This window comes from Brachionichthys hirsutus, chromosome 2 (assembly GCF_040956055.1).
Source record: "Brachionichthys hirsutus isolate HB-005 chromosome 2, CSIRO-AGI_Bhir_v1, whole genome shotgun sequence".
Lineage (NCBI taxonomy): Eukaryota > Metazoa > Chordata > Actinopteri > Lophiiformes > Brachionichthyidae > Brachionichthys > Brachionichthys hirsutus.
In genome coordinates, this window is record NC_090898.1 from 7991705 (window position 1) to 8000644 (window position 8940).

Sequence of the window (8940 nt, forward strand, 5' to 3'; positions counted from 1 at the left end):
GTATTTTTGCTGCCTCGGTTACTACAACCAAATGGAGTGTTTTTGATACTACGACACGCTTTTAGTGCTCAGTGGTTAATAAGCTTCAGCTGTCACTGTTGCCTGGCGACAGGCTGAGAGAGAGGAGTGTTCAATCTGACCTTTGGGGACCGGGTCCATCGATCCGTGACGTGTCTGGTGTCTTTGTATGTTCATATGATCTCTTCTGATCAAGTTAATCAGACACACACACACACACTGTAAATGGTGCATTAAACCATTCATCGTCCGTTACCGGGTGGTGTTGGAGCCTATCCCAACAGTCAACGGGCGAGAGGTGGGGGTTACACCCTGGACGAGGCGCCAGCTCATCCCGTGGCCACACACACAGACATGTATGTGTACACGCTAACATGGTGCATGTGTTACACGATGGACAATTTAGTGCAACCAATTCATCTAATGTGCGTGTTTTTGTGGTGGAAGAGAAGAGAACCCACGCAAGACGCGCGGGTGAGAACATGCAAAACTCCTCACAAGAAAGGTAGCAAGTCGGGTTGGAACCTGCGACCTTCTTGCTGTGAGGCAGCCCATTAAATGGACACATTAAAGTATTTTCTACATAAGAAACATTGTGTAATCATTTACATATAAATGTATATATAGTGTATGTGCGTGTGTAATAGTGATGGGTTAATGATACCTCAAGGAGCGTATTGACACATTACGCAAACAGTGACCCCTGCTGGAGATCTAAAATCATTGCAGGTAAACAAAATGGGGAAAAAAGATGGAAAAGCTTGCATGCTGTAAACCCAACATTAGCCTGTGAAATATTTAATCTTTATTCAATTGCTCGTCTCTCACTTATACTATGATCATCTTTGTATAATATCATTTTCTCCACTTGTTTTCTGAGTGAAGTTGTTCATGTGAAGGGTTCAAAGTTTGCTTGTTTGTGTAAATGCTCAAGAGTTGGCTTGTAAAATATAGCAAATTTGTGTAATAAAATTCAGAGTCGAAATGTTTATATGGGATTTTGTTAACCAAAGTGTTCAATCATATGAAATAACACTAAAAATGGATTCATTCACACATTTCCGAGAACGATCCATGAATGGGAGCAAAGCGGAAATCCAGTAGGGACAGCAAACAACGTGATCTCCATCAACGAACCCGCAACAAGTCGATACATTTTGTTTCCTTTTTGGCGCGGAACATCCGGACGACACAAATCCTGTATCCGGTCACGTGGGTTGTTGTTAAAGCGATACGCGCACCAATCCGGGGTTCCACGCTTGCGCACTGGACACGCCAGCGTTGTTCGTCCCATCCCTGGTGTGTGACGCCTTTGTAGTTTGTGCAGTAACACAATCATAATAATGGTGTTATATTATATCCTACTTTATTCTACGGCTAACTGTAGCCTGGCAGCGTGACGGCTCTCCACCGGGTGGATGATCGCCCAGAAGCAGGCTCACACCGACGCGCTTTCTTGCGGATGTTCCCGGCTCTGGCCGGTGGGTGACGGTGTTTTACCGGTTGAACTTTGAGAACCCCCCCTCGACAGCTCTCACCCAAAGATGAAGAAGGATGCTGTCACGCTGAGTGCCCCTCACACACACTAGTCGGTGCATTTCGGCAACGATTACTCCCTTTTATTCATTCTTTATGACAGCTTTGTATCAAACGTGGAGCGCGCCGCCGGAGACGCGTAACAGAAGCTACACAGGTGGCACCGCCGCCGCCGTGCTACCCTGTTAGTGGCTAAATTACGCTGCGCTAATTGCCCCCCCCTCCCCTCCCCCCCGGTGCTGCTATTCTTTGTTGTTGCGCCCGCTCATCAAACACATCACAGATGTTGTAGATCAAAGCCCCAAAGGTAAGTGCTCGTCCGGTCATCCTTCGCTTTTCACGAGCCGCTAGCGCTGATTGGGAACGCTCCGAGGAAGCAGGCTAAAGGCTGGCACGCACAGCAGCTCGCTCTGACTCTGGCTACCGCCAGAGTGCACGCGAACACGCACAACACGCCTTTTTATTTAAAAACTATTCCTGGTTTTGACTCGCACGTAACGCACGCACTGCGTCTTGGCGCACCCCCCCAACCCCCCACCATTCGATTTCCCAGTGTGGCGAATCAGTTCCAGGGACTAGCCGGAGCCTTGTTCAGCTATTGTCATTGGCTGCTGGAGCAGTTAGCTGCATGCTAACTTGCTGTCTTTGTCTGCTAGACTTCTCTCATGTTATTGTTGCCTCTCTGAGAGTTTGTGCGTTTGGTTTGGGCTGATGTTGTTCCAAGGTTGTAATGGAAAACGGTGAGACTGTCGCCTTGCGCGCAGCAAAGCTGCAGGACATGTGAGATCTGTGATTATTAACTCTTGACCTTTGACAGGTAGCTGAAACGCATGAATATGAGGGATAACGCAGGCGGATCGATATTCTCTTGATTCATTCTCTTATTGTGAAAGTAGGATTTTTATATGACCCCCAGTCACAAGTTTTAATGAATTGCAAACCTTGAAACGACTAAACAACAACAACAACATGCATTCTTTGCCTGCAAGTGAGAATCCATTGGCTGTCTTTTATCTTTTTTATTTTTTCTTTCTTTAAACGGGGTTCTGAAGGTTTTCTAATCACTGTAACAACGACAGAGCCATTAAAAGCAGGCGAGGCATTCATATCGGATGCTCAGAGCTCACTCCTGACTTTACTCGCTAATGCACTGCAGCCTACATAACAGTGGATCCCACTATAAGTAATGGAATACTGAGATAGGGCTGAGAAACATTTGTTTTGCTCCATGAATTTGCCGAGTTATTTTCATCCCAATGGAAACTGTGTTGCTTATTGCGGGAAAACAAAGCCTGTGTCTCTGACTTGCCTCGCTGTGGCATTTGTTAAGTCTGGACAGAAGGAAGTCTAAAATGGATTTTCCAATATCCTGGAACGCGCAGCTATTTATTCAGACATTCTGTCGACAGGAGGCATTGAATGGACATAGAGGTCAAATGCATGATCATTTCTGTTTCATGCTAGGGTTTTTAGTAATGAAGGGGGTCAGGTCAGAAAACGTGCCGGCTTTCCATCCACAAGGTCAGAAATGCTTTGTGCTCCTTTCTTCTAAAGATATGTCTGTTGGTAAAGACTTAAATATTCTATATCAAATCATTGCGTTTGTGCACAGTGGCTGCGTTTACACAGACAACATTTCTTTAATCCGATCAGAGTTCGGAGTAAAATTGTGATCGGATGCACCGTCTTCATGGACCCTAAAAATATTGATCCGATTAGGACTTGCGTCTTCATGCGTCACACTTTCGATCGGAAAAAAATATTTTGACATGCGCAATTTATACCAAATATACCGGAAGTAGTAGAAGAAGAAGCCGTAGCGACTTCCGTTGTAAACAAAACGTGGCTCCGCCCTTTCCTGCTTGAAACGTCAGCGTTGTTTTGTGCGTTTCCCCGTTTGCGCTGTTACTCTCCTCCTCCAATATCTCCTGCAACATGTTTGTCTCAGATATTGACCGGTTCTGTCTTGCGCCCGCTCTGCTTCAAGGAGCTTCCGGGAATAGCAGAAGCACGTAAATATGACGTCACAGACATGCGCAGTAAGGACGGGACGGCTTGTACCGAAACATCGGAGTAAGTGTTTTCATGCGCCCCGATCGGATCATCAATCGGTATAAACCACCCCTCTCGATCGGAATAGAATCTTGATCGGATTGACCTTGATTGGGTCAGACTAATCCGATTTGGGTGTGTACATGAAGCATTTTTAATCCGAAGCACTTTTAATCCGATGAAATGTGTCCATGTAAACGCACCTAGTGATGCACCTTTTTAACTCTGGGGATTCGGTTTATTGTGTCTCAATTGGGATCTCAACAGCAGCAGTGGGTGAAACGACTTGAAGTCACACATCCGATGACCCCCCCGTCCGTCCGTCCATCCATCAAATGTCCATTTGGCTCCGAGGGTGCAGTGGCAGCAGAGTTGCAGTAAGAGCGGTGTAATAATAACCCTGGTGATTTCCCTGTAATGACTAACGTGGTCTTGAGTCACGCAGCGCTGTGTGAGTACGATCCTGCAAAGGCCGGATTATTAGGAAAATCCCTTTTCACCAATCTCTGGAGACTTTTTTTTTTTTTTTTCGGATGACTTGCACACATTCTTTGCTAGTCAGTGTTTACATCCTGCGCTTGGATGGGTGTCAAGCTGTTTCTCATCTGGATGTCGTCCCTGCATATTTGTGTGTGTGTTTTTTTTCCCTTCCCACCATGAATTAACAGCAAGGATCATTCCTTATTGTAATACCCGAGTTGAGTCCCCTGAACAGCTTCACGCCGTATAATGAGCCATCGTGTTACAGTGTGAGATGATGCTATAACTCGCCATCGCTGTGGCTAGCCTGCATTTTAAAACCGGCATTATACTTAGAGGAAGGCCGTTGCGTTTCCGATGGAGGTGATTTGGATGATTTATCGTTTTGCTGGAGGCTGTTCTGCTCAGGGTTTTCTTGCACAGTATGAAATCATGTTGGCAGGAGAGGTAAGCGGCGGAAATATCTGCTTTACGGCACCAACGCGGGGAAACGGGCTTTTATCAAGCATTTGTCAACATGGGGGGGGTTAATTTAGAGACTGTTGCCTTGCACTTTGCATCATCCCCGCAACGCGCAAACTGGACAAACTGATTTAACTTCCTCCTTTTACGGTGCAAGATATCTGGTTGTTACATAGAAAATTAATCCTCTGAACAAAGGAGCAATGTTTGCTCAAAGACCTCTTGATGGGCCATTCAAGTGCTGTATATTCATTAAAAATAACAATCTGTCAGCACTTACTGACAAGCCGAGCCGCCTTTATTGTTCTCCAAAGATGTTTTTCAGTTCCTGTGCCAGGAGCCGGGTAATTGGCTGTAGCAAAGCCTTGCATGTGTTGTTTTAAGATATTGGGCCGACACGCGCACGCACACACACACACACTCAGAGGCGTATCCCAGCGAGTCGGAGCAGCAAGCTGCTGGATGTATTTTGTGTTCTTTGACAGCTTCCCTTCACCTCTCATAAGCAGAGATCCGAGCATGCATCACGTCTCATCTTCGTTTAATTCAGGCCTCGCTCTGCGGCTTTACAACTTGCACCGCGGAGACGGCGTCGGGGAAACACTCTCCATGCTAACAATTGTGCTCTGTCTTTCTGCGTGCTGCTTGGAGATGCCATCAAATCCGTTTTCTTTTTTTTTTGTCTGGTTGGGCGTGCTTGGCACGGATTCAGATCTTAACTCATCAGATGCATTAAAGATTTGTCTCGTTTCCAGCCTCTTGGCAGGTATAGCGCAAAAAACAAAACAAAAGCAAAGTTGTCTCTATATTCACGTTGTTCCATTTAGTTTGTGGCTTTGAGGAAATGCTCAAAGTGTTGCGCCTTGTTTTATTGCTTTCTGTGATTTTATACACATGCGGGGTTGTACGATGGAGCTCGTGTGTGGAAATCTTAGTTTTCTGTATAAGTTGAGAAACGGCAGACGGGACGATGGATGCAGGGCTTCCTTGCAGCGATCGCACCTCACAGGTGTTGTTTTTCTTTCCATGTTGTTAGCATTCTGAAAGGGCTTGCTAATTGGCTATTACTTAAAAGACACCACCGAAAGCATATGATGGCCTATCATTATTATTATTGTAATTTTTGGGGGGGCTTATTTTGGCCACACTGCTAATAATTACAGAATTTGAAAGCGTTCAGAAATAAAAACCTGTCAGCCATTTGCCATCTCAGTAAAAGAGGAAAATGAAATGGTGTAGGATCAGCTGGCTGCCTCCCCCCCCCCCCCCCCCCCCAGGAGAGGGAGAGAAAGGGGGGGGGCGTGATGAAGAGGAGTGCTTCGCCGCTCTGTGTGTCAGTGCTGATTAGGTAAGAGATTGCCTCATGTAATGACATGGCATGGTGTTAGCAGCGCAGAAACACAAACAATGCTTGTCAGTGTTTTTACTGCACACACCCCCTGCAGACACACGCGCACACACACACACACACACACACTTCCACGAATATTTCAGCAGGTGGCCTTTTATTATTTTATTCACCGACACACATCCGGAAGCCGGTGGCCCTTCACTGTGTGCTCTTTTTATTCTTCTTCTGTAGCACAGATGAAAGATGGAGGCGATTAAAGGAAAGGAACCCGGCGGAGTCTGTGCAGCTTTGTATCAGCATTTACTGACAGCAGTGTTTTTCAGCCACGCTGAATGTCTTGTTAAATAAGATACCGACCATCTGAACGCTCTGCTGTGTTCGCTGAACCTGAAAGCGCGAGGGAACGTGCTATATTATTATATTCTTTAAGCTTTAAGGCCGGGGTATCAAACTCGATCACACGAGGGGCTGAGTTTCGAGCCAAACGGATTTTACATTTAACTGAAGTACCTAAAAAAATGTCAGTGGATCAGGCCCATTAAACAGCAGTGGTACAAGAGTCACTGATAAACCTGGCTAGTAAAAGAAACGTCAGTGTTTTCTATCCTAGACAAAAGCATACCTGGAAGGATCGACCCTTTTTGGAGGCAGTGATGAGGTAAACCGGTTCTCGAGGCGCATTCACAATGTCTACACTCATTGAGTCTGTTTTGACCGTTTCCTCGGGTGAGAGTCGATGAGCGTCGGTCTGTCCTTTACGTTCCGGCACCATAAAGCATCTACTGCGGTAAAACGAAATGTTTAGAAGTCCGTGGTACAAAAAGCTCAGCAGCTAATGTCAGCTCAGTCTGTAACACAAGATTACACACCACATGGAAATCTTTACGTTCGGCTTGTTCTGTTGGGGTTCTTTGACGCTGCGGATGAGACTCATTGCTCGGACGTTCTTCTACAGTGGTGGGCGGCTTGTTTTTTTTTTTTTTGGTCATTAATGCATTATTAAACTGCGGTTGCGAAACGTGAGCATTAATCACAGTTTGTTTGCAGAGCTGCACGACCTTAGACCTTCGACTGATGTTTTTAAGACTGACCCTCCGCTAGTCGCTGGCGAGCTCGGGGTTCATCCAACGAAAAGGACGTGACCCCTGGTGACATTGTGGGACGGTAAACGGCGTCCCCTGCTCACCTTGTTGGTTCTGCTGGCCTATTGAGCCCGCTGAGCCCGTCAGCTTAGGAGCTGTGACTTAAAGCTGGATCCACTGCGGCGTTAAGGTGGGGGGGGGGCATCTTGTCTCTGTACCCCGTTCGTAGCAGCTGGCGCAGAGAAACTGCATTTCTTATAGGATTGGGTTTAGATTTTGCCGCTGTAGAAACTTCAACTCTGATGCACCCTCGGCGCCGTCGAGTGAAGGCTGTCTGAGAGAGAGAGAAAATAGTGCAGCACTGCATCACACAATCCAGGAGATCAATTTGTAATAAATCTGTTGCCTCAAGCTGTTGTCCGCGTCCACTCAGTAAAAGGTGTCTGCATTTCTCCGGGAAGAAAAACGCTCGTCAGGCAGGGCGGACGGAGCAATCATTGAATGAGACACGATTGAGGAACAGTAAATCATTTTCTCTCCGCGCCGTTTACACAGGCCGGACACTTTGTTCTCTTATCAGCACATTCCGCTGGTCCAAAAAAAAAAAGGGGGCGGGGTTAAAGCGATCGATAGGACTGAGCGTTGAAATGAGGAAGTAATGCTCCCATCGCATTAAATTTCCACATTATCCGGTATGAACCATTAATCACGGTGAAAGAGCTATTGATTAGGCTATCAGCCAAGGTTGGTCAATTTATGCCAAGAACCATTTCGCCAGTGAGGATCTGTTGAAGTACAAAAAAGCGAAGCGGCTGAATGGAATCGGCCCCATTATTATGACAACAGTTTGATCTTCAAGGTAATAAAAGAGTGGGCCTCCGCGAGGGCCATGCGGGACCCCTCCAGCTCCTCCTCCTCCAGCAGCCATATGGACCGGACTAATTGTATTTTACACCAACCATTTTCACGGATCCACTGGGGACTAAGTGCTGCAGCTGTAATGTCACCAGCAGTGGGCTTTAGCTCATGAAAGAAACATTAGCGAGCGAGATGAGCAGACAGGAGAGCGATGCGCTGTGAGTCAACGCAATCCTCGATTTGATTCAAATGCGACCCGCGATGCTCTGTTCGGAGTCTGTTACCTTAAAAAAAGCATTTCTGTTATTTCTCTTCGTAGCTGTTTTCTGAGACGAGTCTCGCACGTTGTGCATCGTCGTCGAGTGGGGATATGAAACGCTCTCCTCCTACCCGTCTGTGACAAACGCTGGAGCTTTGAATGTGGAATGTAAATGTGACATTCACAGTATTTGCTTTGCCCTTCAGGCCCGGGAGAGGTTGTAGAGTGTGACTGAGGCAAATCGCTGTGTGTTTTAACGTGTTTGTAATATGCGGCCATGAAAAGGGAGGGATCCAGGGAAGGAGGTGGAAGGGAAGGGAAGGGGAGGAGCATTCGAGTGTGGGTGGTGCGGGGAAGGAAACGGCGCACGCGCCTCATTGTGCCTCCTCTAACGCTTTTTTTGTAATTATTGAAATTGATGTTTTCTGCAGAAGCTGCACGATCTCTTGTTGATAGAGCAGCGGAGGGAGGAGAATTAAAGGCAGTGAAGCCTCTAACATCGTGTCCCTCGCCCCAGAATGAAGCAGCAGAAATCCTAATTAACTGAGGACGTGCCGCTCCTAGCGCAGCACAGGGCTACAGCAAGGCGCTACACGCTAATGAAGATGCTCCGCTAGCTGTGTGCCACCTCTCTGTCTCTCTCTCTCATCTTTCCCTCCAGCAATCTCTCTCTGGCTCTGACTTGCCAGAGGTGTTTTCTCTCCCCCCCACCCCCCCCCCCCCCCCACCCCACGCTCCTCCATCTTATCTTTACCTGTAGATGTGCCTGTGTTGACTGATGAAGTGACAGAAGCGTTTCTAGCCTGAGGGTGTCTGGGAATCCTGCACAGGAAATTGGTGAT